Source organism: Physeter macrocephalus, chromosome 19 (genome assembly GCF_002837175.3).
Source record: "Physeter macrocephalus isolate SW-GA chromosome 19, ASM283717v5, whole genome shotgun sequence".
Taxonomy (NCBI): Eukaryota; Metazoa; Chordata; class Mammalia; order Artiodactyla; family Physeteridae; genus Physeter; species Physeter macrocephalus.
In genome coordinates, this window is record NC_041232.1 from 27,554,335 (window position 1) to 27,572,543 (window position 18,209).

The 18,209-nt window shown below is 42.5% G+C and overlaps 1 protein-coding gene across 1 annotated transcript in view; it reads right to left on the reverse strand.

Moving 5' to 3' along the window:
* RALBP1 (ralA binding protein 1) overlaps window positions 1-16,954 on the reverse strand; it is a 44,244-nt gene extending 27,290 nt beyond the window's left edge. Inside the window, exon 1 of the mRNA XM_055080548.1 lies at window positions 16,839-16,954. The gene's annotated coding sequence lies outside the window, so the exon portion shown is untranslated. The remainder of the gene's footprint in view (window positions 1-16,838) is intronic.
* Between the last annotated feature and the right edge of the window lie 1,255 nt (window positions 16,955-18,209).

Genomic DNA, 18,209 nt, shown 5'->3' on the forward strand with positions numbered 1-18,209 from the left:
AGTGGTCTACTCCAGCCAAACACCACAGAAAAGTAATCAGGACACCATGGTACTGGAGCAAGGACAGACAGACAGGTTAGAAGAACAAAACAAAAAATTCACAAGGACTCACATATACACAGTCAACTGGTTGTCAACAAAGGTTCCAAAGGAATTCGGGGGGAAAGGAAAGTCTTCAACAAGTGGCATGGATAACCATGTGGGGAAGAGAGGTGGTCAGCTCCTCCATCACATCACCTACCAAGTGTAATTCATGATAAATCACAGACACGAGACTTAACTGCTAAAAACTGTAAAACTTCTAAAATAAAACATATTTTTGAGACCTTGGGAGAAGAATATCCCAGACAGGACCAGAAAGCATTAACTATAAAATTAAAAATTGACAAAGTAGACTTTTTAACAGAAGCAAACACTTCTGCTCATCAAAAGACACTATGAAGAAAATGAATAGTCAAGGCAAAGACGTGGAGAACAATTTACTGTGTGTATGTGTGTGTCTGTCTGTGTGTATGCGCCTCACAAAAGACTTACACCCAGAATATATAAAGAACTCCTACACTTCAACAATAAACAGACAATCCAAAACAAAAATGGGCAAAAGAGTTGAGCAAACAATTTACAAAGGAAAATATATGACTGGTCAATAAGCCCACAAAAAAGTTCCACATCACTAAACATCAAAGAAATGGAAATTAAAACCACAATGAGCTATCAACAGACACCATCTAGAAGGGCTAAGATTCAAACAGAACTACAATTCCTAACACTGGTGAGGATGTGGGGCGCTGGAAAGTTAAATATATTGCTGGTGGGAATGTACCATTTAACCACTTTGGAAAAGCATCAATATTTGGCAGCATCTTTTACAGTTGAACCCTTACCATATGACCCAGCAATTCCACTCCTAAGTATTTACCCAAGAGAAATGGAAACATATGTTCATGCACAGACATGATCCGAGTAACTTTATTCATACCAGATAAAAACTAGAAACACCTGCATTTCTAGTAACACTGGATAAACAAACTGTAATATGTTCACACAATGGGATATTAGCGTTTTTTTAAACGAACAAACTACTTATACATACAACAGAACATATGAACTTCAAAAGACAGCACACCAGACACGCTAGATTACATAATGTGTGACTATTTATAGGAAGTTCTGGGACGGGCAAACTCACCTCTGTCAAAAGAATCGAGGTGTGGGGGTGGTGGGGAGGTGGGGGAGAGGCAGGGACTGAGAATGAAGGAGCATGAGAGAACTTTCTGGTTTGATGGCTACGTTCTGTCTCTTGACAGGCATGTGGGCTACATGCACGTATACATCTGTTAAAACTTTTTCTATTGAAATACCACTGTTACATTAGCTTCAGGTGTACCAGTGCTTAGACATTTACATCCGTTTGGAAATGAGGACCCTGGTAAGTCTCGTAACCACCTGTCCCCAAAGTCATTTCAATACTATTGACCATATTCCTTATGCTGCACATTACATCCCTGGAGCTTTTTTTTTTTTTTTTTTTTTTTTTTTTTTTTTTAGTAACAGGGAGTTTGTACCTCCTTAATCCCTTTCACCTATTTCAACCCTCCACCTCCCTCCCTTCTGGCAACCACCCATTTGTTCTCTGTATCTATGAGTCTATTTTCATTTTGTTTTGTTTGTCTTGTTTTCTCGATTCCACATACAAGTGAGATCATACAGTATCTGTCTTTCTCTGTCTGACTTATTTCACTTGGCATAATGCCCTCTAGATCCACCCAAGCCGTCACAAAAAAACATTAAACTGTGCGTATCACTGAAAATAAATTAATAAAATCAATAAAATCCCTCAGATGGGGGGTGGAAAAAAAGCCATGGAAGCTATATAGAGATGATCATGAGCCATTAAAACATATGAACCCTCCTTCTCAAACGCTGCTACTCCCACCTTTACCTGCAGCGTCCCACCTCCCCCCACACCCCAGATCACAACAGGGATGTCTATCCACCAAGCCTGTGGCTGGTACCTGTGCGAAATCTCTCTCCAGAGAAAACTGAAGATATAAAAAGTTACTTCTGCAATATCTAACAAAAACTATTAAAAGTATACAGCAAAAACCATATATCTAGAATCTTACTTTAGAACCCCCCAAAATTATAATGCCGAAACGAAATTTTTCACATAAAAAGAACAGTTATGACAGTTATAACTGAGGTAAAGCCAAAAAAAAAAGTTTCATAAAACTAGACTCAAACTTAATAATCGCTTAAGACCATCCACTCCTCCAAAGAACTAGGATATGCATTGTTCTTAAAATAGTGTTTTCTGCTCATGTACCACTATTAATCAGCACACATAATAATAATCATTCACCCATGCAAAGGGACAAAACAATGTAAGTAGGAAAGACAGATTGCTAAATTAAAGTCTCCTGAAATGAGCTTTTGAGAATAACTCCAATGATTTATTAAACTTGATAATAACAACACAGAAATAGGCCTCATCCAGGAAACCCACAGCATGCTTAACTAGTTCACAAATTAAGCAAATCCAGCATTTATAAACTTTCTTTATTAAATACCAGGCTGTAAGTCACTGGAAGCAGCTTTTCCTCATTTTTATGGTTTTTAAAAATAATTTGTAAATTAAGTCTCTAACCCAAATCTCTACAAGGGAATCCAAACACTGATTCATTAGTACCTCACATACTGAACACTAACCAGCATTAACCTACCATCTGGGAATGTCCAACTCTGTAAGCAGTATTTGCACGCGCAGTACATTCTTATTCTTCAAATTTTCTCAGAATTAAAGGACAAGAGTGTCCAGATCACAAGGGACCACCCCACACCATACATGAAGAGACCCATGCCAAAGCACATCATGAGGTTTTGGGGTACAGAGGACAGAAGGATGATCCTGAAAGACTCCTGCCGGGCAGGGAAGAGGGCAAGCAACTTACATACAAAGGATCACGATCAACTTGTCAACAGGAACACTGGAAACTCAAAAACAATAAAGGAATATCTTCAAACCTCTGACAAGACAGCTAGTTCCAAGGACCATTCAAGTGCACAGGTAGAATAAAGACATTCCAGACACACAGTGGCAAGGACTGTACTCCCCCCGTACACTTGTTCAAGAATCCTGATGCCCTGAAATGTAACCCTGATGGGCAGCAAGGAACCCCATGAAAAGCAGGCCTGTGACCAGGTAGTGACACAGTCCCTGTGACCCAGGGGAAGAAGGGCTCCAAGGACAAAGAGAGTCACAGACATCTGACTGCGGAAAAGAAGAGTAAGACCTGGTAAAGAACCGCTGGAGCTTTTGGAATATATGTCATGAGGACAGAGTAAAAAGCAAATAAAAATAAGAGATAACCATTAACTCTAAGAAAAAAGGAAAGGTAGATGAGAAAATGAAATTGTAGTCTACTGCCTGGCTCAGGGTTACACAGTATTTGTGTGATCATCACCATGAAAACAATGGGTGCTGACCGAATCAAACACCGTGCAGGGCAGGATGATGATGGAGGGCTGGGGGCAGGGGGCCCGGAGAAGGTCTGAGACACCCAAATCCTCATCTACCTTAACATCTAGGTTAACACAAGATGTCTAAAACTGCTATCTTCAGAAACAGCAGCTTAAAGATATTATTTAGATAAAGGAAATAAACACCAAAAAAAATAGCTGAAAGGAAAAAACTAAGAGAAGGGTGCAGGAGCGAGGCGGGGAACAGTGCAAGTCTTTAAACTGGGCTGGGGTCCCCAAGACCACCCGCAGGGTCGGCGATTCGCTAGATGGACTCACATAAGTCAGCACACAGTCATGCTCACGGCTGCGACTTATTACAGATAAAGGACACAAAGTAAAAAAAAACAAAGGAAAAGGCACAAGGAACCAGGCACACGCTCCCGGGGGTCCCCGGGCAGTGGAGTCACAGGAACACGTGTGAAGCACCGTGTGCTGGGCAGCTCCTCACTCACAGCCCGAGGTCCCTGTGGAGCCGAGGTCACATCGGTGTTCTCCGCCGGGAGGGTACCGAAATCCCAGACAGCCAGAAAGACGGCAGGTGTTCCGCGTAAACCACACTGTTTTACAAACCGCTGAGGTCCAGTAAGCTGCTCTTCTCATTTAGAGAAAGTTTTATATGCTGTAGGGAACAGGTATATAAAGAGAAATCCCCATCAAGGGATTTTTCTTAAAATATGAATATTACTATCCAAGAAAAAAAATGTTTAAGTGTATAAACTGAGGTGAGACAAATAATCCTCCAGACGAGGCAGATAAGGTTTAGAGGGTTTCCCATCATCCACAGTGAAATCCTTGCCATACAAATATGTGCGAGGTTTATGGCGTGTGCCCCATGATGCAGACCAGTATACACAGTTACAGGACTGAGTAATTTCTCATGCACACTCCCACAGACCAACTGGCAGCCCATTAGGCTGTTACATAATTAGTCCTTTCAAATCTTCCAGCATTTGCTTAGGTCTATGCTTCAGTAGAGATTTCACTCTTGGGTTACTGTTTCTTTTCTGTACTCTCCTTACAGATCATCAAACTTAATCTTTATTTTAGTTTCTCCCCTACCCCCAGGGGCTTATCCAAACAAATAAACTTTCAATTAGCATCTCACATGCCACTCACAGAAATTCACTGAATGACATAGTGATTTAATGTTTTCCACTCAACATTCTCAGTGTCGCTGATTAAAACAATATGCCTGAGATAAGATATGTGTGTAAAATCAGTTTAAAAGATGTGAAATTCCAAAGTTCCTCATAATAAATACGAACGTATGAATGTCTTTTTAAGGCTGACAATAACTTACATGACTGATAAGAAAACAAAAAATTCACAAGTTATTTTAGGACACTGATATAATGCAAAATGTAAAAATCAATGTCCAGATGAAACAGAAATCTAAAGGGCACAGATTATGTCCATTATCTAAGTGAACGTTCCAACTCTGAGGATCAGAATGCCAGGTGCTGGAAAATGAGCAGCCAAAACATACAGGATCTAGCAGCCAGAAATAATCCCACCTTCTGCCTGGGATGAAAGGCTGCAGAGGACACAATCCAGTTCTACATACAGCTGTCCAAATCAAAGAGTATGTATGTGTATTAAGTATGGGGAGAAAAGTCCACATTGCCTTTACACAAAATCAATGGTGCTATCATCAGCAGTCACTCTAATTCAGAGGACAAAAAAAAGTTTTCTTATTAAAAAAACAATAAATATCATTTGGTATTTACCAGTAAAACAGCACATTTTTAAAGTAATGATATATCCTTTGGCTGGGGGGGAGGGTGGTGTCTTTCCTGCCACATTTCATAATCACAAAATCTATTCTCAAGTAAATAGTAAATTAGAACTTAACTTGGGGCTGGGGGAGACCAACAAACGTTATTTAATAATTTTTAAAATGCACACCATTGGTTACAACAGAAACTGGGTAAAAGTATCTAGTCCATGGTTCCCAGAGAGTGCGCGGAGGCACCCAGAGCACTGTAAGCAAACTCATCCCGACCACGGGGAGCTTACATTTGAGGGAAACAGAGCGGTATTCAACATCTGCCAGACGCTGTACAAACTACCAGCTAAAAGAAGTTCAGTTTCAACACTAGACTGTGCACATTCCTTTCAACAGCATACCTCTGTGAAGCTGGGTTTTCTGAGGTAGCTATGATTTAAAGGAAAAAAAAAAAAATGAGGGACTTCCTTGGTGGCGCAGTGGTTAAGAATCCACGGGTTCGAGCCCTGGTCTGGGAAGATCCCACATGCCGCGAAGCAACTAAGCCCGTGCACCACAACTACTGAGCCTGCGCTCTAGAGCCCGCGAGCCACAACTACTGAGCCCGTGTGCCACAATTACTGAAGTCCACGCGCCTAGAGCCTGTGCTCTGCAACGAAAAGCCACTGCAATAAGAAGCCCACGCACCACAACGAAAAGTAGCCCCTGCTCGCCACAACTAGAGAAAGCCCACGCGCAGCAACGAAGACCCAATGCGGCCAAAAATAAATAAATAAATTTATTTTTTTTAAAAAATCAACATGGAACAAGAAATAAGGGTGGTGCTGTCCAATGTGATTGCAAAGTATTATAAGCTGTGCGGTGTCCAATAGGCACACGCAGACCACTAATTTTAGTTATTTGAGAGTGAAATAATTTAGTTTCTCTTTCAGCTTATGTGTACTATTTTTTCAAATGGTTACTAAATTGCCAAGCCATAAATACGAATTTAGTTGTGTGGGCCTAACAACATAATTCAGCATACTATTAAGCATTTCCATTAGGCTGACACCAGGTCTAAGAGCAAGATATGTATAAGATGAGGCTGAAATATCGTGTCACAAAAGAAAGACGTTATGAAAGATGCTTGAAATCAAGACAAAAGGACTCAGAAGTCAACTAGAAGAAGCTCCCACTGGCCAAAGATGGGACTATATGAGCATCAATAAAATTAATAACTGCCATGAACTAAAGTATCAAGTATATTTAAATCCATGAGTTCATAATGATACTCAAAAATAAAATTCATTGGTCACTTTGGAGGATGCTAGAGAACCATGTAATTATTTGGAATAACTGGTAAATAGAGGGAGGGGAAAAGCATTTATCCTGAATCTGCTATACAAAGTGTTATTCAGCGAAGTTTCTTTTTATCAAAATCTTCCATCTAATAAATAAAGAAATAAAAGACTGTCACCACTTAATAAGCAATTTAAAAATAGATACTGGCAATGATCAATGACTGCTAATAACACAGACAAAAAAGAGAGAAAATCACACCAGCCTCGCAAAAATAAACTAATGAAAACTTAATCTGATTAAGCCTCAAAATCTGGGGATATGCAATTTAGTTTCTTTAGTTAATACCAAAGAAAAAGAGAGGGGAAGGAGGAAGAGTGGGGGGATGAACTTAAAAATTAAGAGACTTAAGACTAAAAATGAGAAGACAAGCCACAGATTGGGAGAAAATATTTGTAAAAGATATACCTGATATAGGACTATTATCCAAAATGCACAAAGAACTCTTAAAACTCAACAATAACAAGCCAATTGAAGACACCTCACCAAAAAAAAGATATACAAATGACAAATAAGCATATGAAAAGATGCTCCGTATCATATATCATTGGGGAATTACAAATTAAAACAATGAACGTGACTAAAATCTAGATTTTTAAAAAATTATTAAAAAAAAAATTTTTTATACCTATGTGTGGTGACAGATGTTAACTAGGCTTATTATGGTGATCATTTCACAACATATACAAATATCAAATAATTATGTTGCACACCTGCAACTAATATAATGTTACATGTCAATTATACCTCAAATTTTTAAAAAAATGACCTTAAGAAAGAAATAAGATACCACTATACATTAGAATGGCCAAAATTCAAAACACTGACAACACCAAGCGCCGGCGAGGATGTGGCGCAACAGGAACTCTTATCAGTGCTGGTGGGAATGCAGAATGGTGCAGTCACTTTGGAAGACAGTTTAGCAGTTTCTTACAAAACTAAATATACTCCTTCCATACAATTCAGCAATCATGTCCTTGGTGATTTTGGTATTTGCCCAAGGAGTTGAGAAATTATGTCCTTACAAAAACCTGCACATGGATGTTGACAGCAGCTAACTTATAGAAATACGTTTATTCATAATTGCCAAAACTTGGAAGCAACCGAGATGTCCTTTGGTAGGTAAATGGATAAATAAATAAAACTGCGCTAGAATCCAAACAATGGAATATTATTCCACACTGAAAAGAAATGAGCTCTCGAGCCATGAAAAGACATGGAGGAAACTTAAATGCCTATCACTAAGTGAAAGAAGCCAGTCTGAAAAGGCTCCATAACGGATGATTCCAATTGCATGACATTCTGGAAAAAGCAAAACTATGGAGAGAACAAAAACATCAATGGTTGCTAAGGGGTGGGGGAGGAGGGGGAGAGAAGGATGAACAGGCAGAGCACAGAAGATTTTTAGGGCAGTGAAACTACTGTATGATACCACAGTGATGGATACATGTTGTTATAAATTTGTCCAAACCCATAGAGTGTACAACACCAAGAGTGAACTGTAATGTAAACTATGGCCTTTGGGTGGCAATGCGTGTCAATGTCAGGTCCTCACTTGTAACAAACGTCCCATCTGGTGGGGGATGCTGATAATGGGAGAGGCTGTGCATGTGTGGGGCTGGGGGCGTAAGGGAAATCTCTGTACCTTCCTCTCAATTTTGCTGTGAGCCCAAAACTACTCTAAAAAAAATAAAGTCTGAATTTAAAAAAAAAAGTAACCTGATGAAGCAAAATCTGATGTCATAATATGCTCATTTTCTTAAAATGCTAAACTTAGTTTGAAAAATGTAGCATGGTATCTGCTGCTTTTTAATTGCTTGTTACCATTCTAGGGGGATAACAAAATGGACTTTGGTGAGCTTTTTCTTCATTTTTATATTCACACTTTCTTCTCCCATAATTTTCCGCAGAAAGTCAAAGTTCTTTTTTTTTTTTAGCCGTGCCACGTGGCTTGCGAGATCTCAGTTCCCCCACCAGGGACTGAACCCGGGCCATGGCAGTGAGAGCCTGGAATCCTAACCACTAGGCCACCAGGGAACTCCCTAGAAACTCAAAGTTCCTGATTCGCTATTTCTACTTTGGAAGGAACAACTGAAAATTGCTAACATCTTAAAATTACAGCTTCAATTTATGAGTTTTCCTTTAAAAGCTTTCTTCCCAGTGGGGGGAGGGGAGCTTTCTTCCCTCATCTCCCCCTCCCTCCTTTTTCTCAATAGTAGTTACTTATCCAAATATATTTATCCAAAGGCACCTATCAATGGCAGGTTGGCGAAAGAGCTTATTCATAAAAAGATTAAGGAGAAAGTCCCAACCACACAAAAACACTGTTTTTATAACTGAAAAACACACCTCATTTTTAAACAATGGCAATGGCATGCAGTTTTTCTCAACCTGTCACAATATCTGGCTTTCAATTTGCAGTGCTTTTGAATTAATTTAACCTTCAATTGAGAATGAAGGGTCATGCTTCATTAAATCAAGGTATCAGCTCTGAAGCAATTCCAAATGAGTTCTACTAGCATTTTTGTTTTTAGTTACCTTTTAGGCAAAAGCTTCATATTTAAATATCTGTACAACATTTCAAGGTGATCAGTTTGAAGGGCTTCACTCAAACTGATCAAATGTAAAGAAACAGGTCTAGTGCCTGGTACACAGTAAGCACTCGACAAATAAATGCCTTATTCCACAATTTACATCATGACTGTTTAGAACAGAATGTATACATGTTTACACATTCTTTGCCTGTATGTATATAAAACATCTCTGGAAGAATATACAAGAAAATATTAAGGTGTGGTCTCTTCAGTGGTATCTTTAATGGCTGAGGAAAACACAATCATATTATTTCCATCTCACCCAGGCCCCCATTCCTCCGTAAAGAAACTGGGAGATACCCTGATGGAGAGAGAATACAGTAACAGGAAGTAATACAGCACAGTCGTAGGCTTGACTAAGTACCATCACCCTTCATAGGCTGGGCTTCCTTATCTGTAAATACTGACATCTACCTGGCATGGCACTGCCAAGACTAAACAAAATGGTATTCCTGGTACTCAGTAAGTAGCAATAATAATTATTAACCAATATTTAACTTTGCTATTAACTATACAAAAGCAACAGTATAAAAATATCTGGACAAAACTTGAGATTTTATAAACTATATCCTCCCCCCCCATAAAAGTGTGAAAAAGGAAGAGTTTTACTGCTTTTTCCTTCCTTGACTCCCATTTTAAAAGACCTTCACAAAATCATAAGCACATTTTAAAAAACACCATAAACAAATATAAGAAGCCAAGAAGAAACTTAGGGAAAAAATACTGGCACTAGACATGACAAATACTTTTCAAAATTAATTTTTAAAAAAGAAAAACGGTTGAGGATTTGAACATGAAGCACACAAATACTTTTAAAATGAAGAAACAGGGAATTTAAAAGATGCTCTTTTTCACCCACCAATTTTCTAAAGATGAACAAGTCTGATACCCAACAATGGGAGGGTGTGAAGAAAGAGACACATTCACTGGCTACTGGTAAAAGTGTAAACTGTTACATTTAGAAGGACAATTTAGCAACACCTACCAAAACTTAATATTCTGACCTAGCAATTCACTGTTAAAACCTTAGCCCCCCTTCCCTGGTGGCGAAGTGGTTGAGAGTCTGCCTGCCAATGCAGGGGACACGGGTTCGAGACCTGGTCTGGGAGGATCCCAGATGCCGCGGAGCAACTGGGCCCGTGAGTCACAACTACTGAGCCTGCGCGTCTGGAGCCTGTGCTCCGCAACAAGAGAGGCCACGACAGTGAGAGGCCCGCGCACTGTGAAGAAGAGTGGCCCCCCGCTCGCCACAACTAGAGAAAGCCCTTGCACAGAAACGAAGATCCAACACAGCCAAAAATAAATAAATTAATTAATTTTTTAAAAAAACCTTAGCCCCCAAATACACAAAAGCAAAGCACTGTTTATGATAGCCAAAAAACCTTTATTATGTTACATCTCTACAAGCACCTCAAATTCCTTAGAAAAAAAGCAAAGAACAGAGAAAGAGAAAATACTAACCCAACTATATGCTGTCTACAAAAAATTCACTTGAACTATAGTGAAAGAGGCAGCCTAAAAATAAATGGAGTACTAAATAAACAGATGGAGTGATGTAAAACGACAGCTTAAGGAACTCCAAAAGTTCATCCCTCCATAAAAGCATATAAACTCGGTCAGAATCAACTTTTTCACAACACTGGAAACTAAGCAAAAGCTTGCAGCAATCCAGGGAGCACTTATTCAAGAAAAACAGCTGAATCTTGCTTAAGAACATAGAACTTTGTGGTATTTAACTTTCTCTAGTCCTCCTGGGTTTCCCAGATCAGTGGCACCCTTGAAAATAACAGCCCACATTCCCAGCACTGGTTCAGCAGAACAAACCTCATTTGCAAACAAACTGAAATTATTATTCCAGGCTCCCTGGAAGACCTACCTGCTGAAAAGGCTTGCTTTATCTCACCTAAACGCTGCTAACTCAGAACCCCCCAGGGGTAAGGCCACTCGGGGGCTGGCAGAAGTTTTAGCTGCTACCACCTGAAGCATCAGGTAACAGCTGGGGCAAACACTACGACCAAAACCCTGAGAGGTGTTTTGGGGAACAAGGACCTTGAACAGCTTCAACAAATTCCTGGAAATCTAGGAGAAACGTGTGTGCGCAGGGCTATGTACATGCTCAGGAGTTTTGCCAGACGAAGAATTCTTGGTTAGCAGTTTTTTCTTTCAATACTTTCACTATGTCATCCCACTGCCTTCTGGCTTCTACCGTTTCTCATGAGAGGTCAGCTGATAATGATATTGAGAATCCCCTGTGATGAGCCACTTCTCTCTTGCTACTTTGAAGATTCTCTCGTCTCTGTCCTTAAACTAGTTAAGATGTGTCTCAGGTGGATCTCATTGAGTTTATCCTACCCGAGACAGCCCTCCACCCTCACCTCTGGATGACCTTGACCACTGTACAAACAGGAAATGAAAGCTAAGACAGAGTTGTAAAGTGGTTGAGTACTGAAGGTACACCCCCAAGAGATGCACAGCACCCCTCTGAAAATATTGGGAGATGTGTTTGGTACTAAATGTTTAAGGAAATCTCTGTCCAATCATTAGCTGAAGCCTCTGTTCTGTTAGCTTACTGGTCAGCTAATGACTGGACATCAGCAGCCAAAAGAATAAAACAGGAATAAATGTAACCAAGGAGTTGAAAGACGCATACACTGCTAACTACAAAACATTGCTGAGAGAAATTAAAGTAGACCTAAATAAACCCCTTTTTAATGGATTGAAAGATTCAGTATCATTAAGACAAAAATGTATTGCTGTAACTCAAAGTGATGTATAGATTCACGGCAAAATTTCAACAGCCTTTTTTGCAGAAATGGAAATCTGATCCTCATTTTAATATGGAATTGCAACAGGCCCTGAAGAGCCACAAAAAAATAATGAGGAAGAACAAAGTTAGAAGACTCACACTTCCTGATTTCAAAAGGTACTACAAAACTAGCATAACCAAAGCAACGTGGTACTGGCATTAGGATAAACATATAGACCGATACAGTCGATCTGAAGAGTCTAGAAATAAACCCAAACATCTACGGTCCATTGATTTTCAACGAGGGTGTCAAGACTATTCAATGGGGAAAGAATGGTCACTTCAACAGATGGGAACGGGATAATTAGATTTCCACACACAAAAAATGGACCCAATCTCAGACCATATACAAAAATTCACTCAAAATGAATCAACATCTAAATATAAGAACTAAAACCTAAACTAAGGTTTTAGAACTAAGAACTAAATATAAGAATAAGATTCCTAGAAGAAAGCACAGTGTAAATCTTCAAGCCTTTGGATTTGGCAATGGATTCTTAGATATGATACCAAAATCATGAGTAACAAAAGAAAAAATAAATTGTACTTCATCAAAATTGAAAACCTTTGCCTTGGGCATTAACAAGAAAGTAAAAGACTATCCAGAGAATGGAAGAAAATATTTGCATATCATATATACTGATAAGGGTCCAGCATCCAGAATATGTAAAGGAACATTTACAACTCAACAATAAGAAGATGAACAACCCAATGTTAAAACAGGCAAAGGACTTGAATAACTATTTCTCCAAAGAAGATATACAAATGGCCAATAAGCACATGAAAAGATATTCAACATCATCAGCCACCAGGGAAACTCAGATCAAACCCACAATGAGATACCAATTCACACCTAACAGTATAGCTAAAATTTTAAAAACCAGAAAATAACAAGTGTTGGTGAGGATATGGAGAAATCAGAGTCCTTACACTGGACAGTGAAATGGTGCAGCTGCTTTGGGAAACAGTTTGGCAGTTCCTCATACTGTTCAACATAAAAGTCACCACATGATCCGGCAATTCTACTCCTAGGTATATACCCAGGAACAATGAAAACATATTTCTACACGAAAACTTGCACATTCACACTAGGACTATTCATAATAGCCACAAAGTAATAACAACTTAAATGTTCATCAATGGATGAATAGATAAACAAAATGTGGTATGACCAGACAGTGGAATATTACTCAGCAATAAAAATGGAGTACTGACACCTGCTACAATATAGACGGACCTTGAAAACATGATGCTGAGTAAAGAAAGTAGGTCACAAATGATTACATATATGATTCCATGTACATGAAATGTCCAGAATAGGCAAAACCACAGAAACAGAAAGTAGATTAGCAGTTGCTAGTGAGTGGAAGCAGGGGGAATGGTGAATGGCTGACAATGAAGAAGAGGGGTAATAAAAAGGTTCTAAAACTGATCGTAGAGGTGGTTGCACAACTCTGAATATACGAAAAACCACTGAACTGTTGTGCACTTTAAAAGGATCAATTTTATGTTATATGAATATCTCAATAAAGCCGTCATAAGAAAAGCAGGTTCAAGTCTTTGCCAAGTTAAAACTCCCTTCTTAACCCTTTATTACCTCTGCTAACACTTCTTTCTATTCTTCCCTTCACAGCTAAGATTTGTTTATTCTTGAAATAACCTACATTTGCTTTCTCCACTCTGTGACCTCCCACTAACTCAACTCAAACTTAGCTCCCTCCCCAAATGGTAGCATTAAGTAGGATGCTAAGAAACTGCTCTCACTTATCAAATTCAACAGACTCCTAAAAATCCATGTTTCACTCGAGTTCTCAAAGCATTTGTAATATAGCTTCCTTTATTCTTATTTTTTCTGGAGACGCAGTTGTGAAGTATAGCCTCCTTTTGAAATGATCCCATTTGGGCTTCTACAACATCTCCTCATGATTTCTCAGCATTTCTCAACACACAGGAATTTCCCTTTCCAGTTCTTCTTCTCTCTGGCTTCAAATGCTATTGCTCTCCATGGCCTATTTCCAGGACCATTCTCCACCAGTAAACTCTTCCTATGCCGTGTTACCTAAATCAAAGGCTTCAGGAACCACCTATAAGATAGCCTGATGACTCTCCTATCAAGACCTTTCTCTTGTGCTCCAAACCCACACACAAGCACTTCCACCTGGATGTTTTACAGATAACTCCTACTCAGTGTATCCAAAAGCTAAAATACTGTTCCTCCCCAGATGTGCTCCTCTTCCTGAATTCCCTGTCTCAGCATACTTTACCGTTTGTTGTCTATTCAATCACCTAACTTAAAATCCAAGTCATCTTATCCTACTATTTCTCTCACTCCCCAAATCCAAGTGTCACTGAACCCTATTAATTCTGCCTCCTAAATATTTGTGCTATTACCTTATTCCTCTGCATCTCCACTGATCCTACCTTAGTTTAGGCCCTTAACTGTCACCTCAATTGTTACAAAAACTCCTCACCAGTCTTCCTGCATCCTCCTTGTTGTCCCACCATCCCTTCTGAAATCTATACTCTCCAATACCAGAATGAGTTTTCTAAAATGAAAACCTTATCATGACTCTTTCCTGGTTAAAATCCATAAACTCTATTATTATCTATAGGAAAAGCCCTTGAGAATCCTCAGAATGGCACGAAGTACTTGAGGACTGATCTGTGCACCCTCATCATATGCTACTTACCCTGTAAGCCCAATGCTACAGCTGCAGAGAACAACTTCCCGTTCTTGCAATGCTCTCTCTCCTCCTGTCCAACTTTCCCTTTGCCTTCTTTTGCTTTCCCAAGATTTTTGCCTCAGTCATGCCTAAACCTTCTTCGGGTTCAAGGACATAAAGTATAAAGCACCTAATACAATGCTTGACACACAACAAGTAGTTACAATGGGTTGAGAGGCTTAGACCTCTTCTTCATCCTGTCTCAGTGACTCTTGTCTGCTTCGAGGTTAGGCTGACTTACGTCACCTGTCTACAAGACTACTCCTAATTTGGTCTCTGCCTACGTCCCCAGTGTCACGTCTTGCCACCACCCTCGGCCCTCGTCAGCCGTACCTGCAGATCCTACAACTCACTCTGTTCAGACTCCCGTGCTTTTCTCACACTGCTCCTCCTGCCTAAATGCCCATCCTTTCTAAGCCTGTATACTCACTGTTCTCATCCTCTCCCATACACTTTTCCTGACCACTGCCCCTTCCTCAATCTCTCCTCCTCTTCCCTCAAGACACAGACCACTGCCTCCTTTGTACACCCACTGCACTCCCCGTCCTTCCTCCGCTCAAAGCAACCTTAAAAACATATTGTACTTGTGGAAGTTCAAGTAAGTGAGAAAGTCTTACCACCCTGAAGGCAGGGGCACTGCCTCATCCATCTGTAAGTCTCCACAGTACCTCTGCACAGAAATTACACTAAATGACCTGCATTTTCCATTATTCTCTCTACATATACTAACCTAAGTTCCTATCAGAGATTTTCGTTCAAAAAAGAAAGAACATACTTTTGGGTTACATTCTGGGCCCAACCGCTCCTTGCCAAGCAAACACCTGTACAAATTAAAGTTAATATGCACTTTCTGATACCACTTCTGTTTTTTCTAAAGTAGGGGAGAAATGGTCCCTGGAAGATCTAAAGTGAGAAATACTATTTTAAAGAGACAGTAAATTATGTCGCATAGCTTCAAGATACTCTGTTTAAAGAATTATTTCCCAACGGTCACTGTTAAACTAGCCCACCTCGCTTGCATCTATGGGTCACTTTGAAAAGTGGAAACCCTTCTACTAACTTCCTTCCTACCTCTACTACTTGCCAACACAGTTTACAGTAATTACTCATTCTCAAGAAGATACTCAGAAAGGAATTATCAAGTCACCAAGATAATTCGGAAGGCAAAGTGAAATTAACTTTCTCATTCCCAGGCCCACTTATTCATTTAGAAGAGCTGCCTCCGTGGCCAGCAAAACACAGGTGGGCCTGTTCCTTATCATCGCTACTTGAATATTATGTTAACTACCGCCCAGCATGATGGACTGCCACCCAAAGTGCTGCAGCGCGGGGACCAGCCCGCTCCACTCAACGTAACGTTTAGTGAAAGCTCTCCTAATGAGGCTCGTCGGTGTGTTAACTCAGCGTCCAGCGTCCAAACGACGGTATTTGCACCTGCACGTTCAAAACCCCTCGAGTTAACATTTTAATTATTTTCAAGCATTCGATCAGGCCTTAGAGGAAAGATGCTCTGCTTGCTCAAGACGGAGGCTCTGGAGTCATGAATCTCCAAACCTGAAGCAGCATAAGGACTTCAGGTAAGGCTGAGGTGTGGGATATCTGGCGAAACCTGTTCCACTCTCACAACGATAAACAAACACAAACACGCACCCAGCTGACCTCCATAACAGCCTTTGGGCTCCAGCCCACTTGACAAGGAGTTGTGAAAAGAATTCCCAACTCGGCTCTGCCGGTGCCCTCGCAGCACCCAGGAGCCCCGCCGCTTCAACGAGCCCTCCCTCCTCAACGGGCGCGCACCGGAGACCCGTCAGCATCCCGGCCGCGATTATGTAAAAGACCGAGTCCCTCTCCACCGTCCGAGGCCCGGGCCCCGGGGAGGGCCCGGCTCCCCACCCTCCCCGCCCAGACCCAAGAGCCCCGGCCAGCGAGCGGGAGAAACGGGTAGGGCGGGCCGGAGCCGCGAACAAGCCGCCAAGACCAGCCGCCCCCGGCAGCCACGCCCCCGCCCAGCCGCCCTGCGAGAGTCCGGCCCCGCAGCCGCCTGACAGACGCCACGGGAAGGCGTGCGGACGGCTTCGGACAGCGGGGCCCCGCCACGACCCCTGCCCACCCCGCCGCCCGCCACTGACCTGCGCCGCCGCGCGACCGCCCGCCGCCGCGGCCGCCTCCTGCGCTGCGCCCCCGGCCGGCCTCGGGCGCCCCATTCCCACCCCGCCCCAGCCTCCGCCTGTTTACAATGATTGGGACAGAACCGGGCGAGCCGGCCCAGAGCGCACGCGCACTCCCTCCTCCCGCTACACCCTACTTCCCGGGTCCTCCTCTCGGCGCTGACGGCCGGGACCTTCCAGGGCCGGCGCCCTGTGCCCCCGCGCGGGGTACGCTGGGATGGGTAGTCCTCGGAAACCCAGCGCCCAGTCCTCAAGCGGCCCTCCGCCGGGAGCCGCACTACAACACCCAGGAAGCACGGCGCCTGCCCGGCCGAGGGGCCAACTGGGGAGACCCGCGAGCGCGCGAGAGAACGCGCCGCGCCAGAGCTCCGCCGGCGCCTGCGCAGTTCCTGGTGGTCGGGGACCGGGAGGACGCGCGCTTACCCGCGCGTGCTGCGCGAGGACGGCTGTGGGCAGAGCCGGCCGAGGTCCGGAGAAGGGTGGACGCTGTCCTGTCCACGCTCCGGGCAGCCTGTTCCCCAGCAGAAGGCGCAGACATTCTGCACTGCGGGCTTCAGCCCTAACCAGTTAAACCGGCCCGGAGGCTGGCCCAGCCGCCGCTGGGTGGGGCTCTCCCCGGCCCGGGCTGGGAGGGGAGTCTGGCTTGGGGTGGGGACTTTTGCTGGGGGTTTGGATGCAGGAAGCGCCGTGGACCTCCGAGGAGAAACTTGTCTAGAACTCCGTATCGGGACTGGCCTCAGCAGTCCTAAAATGGGGGTCGACGAGGACCTCCCTCGGTCCTTGCGGCGCAGCGGGGCCCCCACCATGTACCGAGGAGGTCCTGAATCAGAGCCGCCCTCTGCACGGTTAGCTTGGAGACAGAACTGGATCTAGAGGAAGATGGAAATGACCGCATTTCTTCCGGAAACCCTTCACAAAGGCTTCAAGAATTGTCCTCCTAATGCATGGCTGGAAATCAGGGATCTTTTTACGTGTTCTTGTCTTATAAAGTTTGGCAGTTTTATTAGGGGGATGATAAGATTGGGGATAGATGGGCCTTCCCAATCACTTCCATTCCTGCGTGCGATACTCTCTTTACACCTTCATTACATGTTTAGACTGACTACTCCATCCTGCCCTGTTCCTCCCAAAGCAGCCTGCCTCCAGTCTGACAATAGGTCTCTCCCTTGTACCCTGCATTTCTTTTTTTCTTTTTTCTTTTTTTTTTTTTTTTTTGTGGTATGCGGGCCTCCCTCTGTCTGCCGTGGCCTCTCCCGTTGCGGAGCACAGGCTCCGGACGCGCAGGCTCAGCGGCCATGGCTTACGGGCCCAGCCGCTCCGCGGCATGTGGGG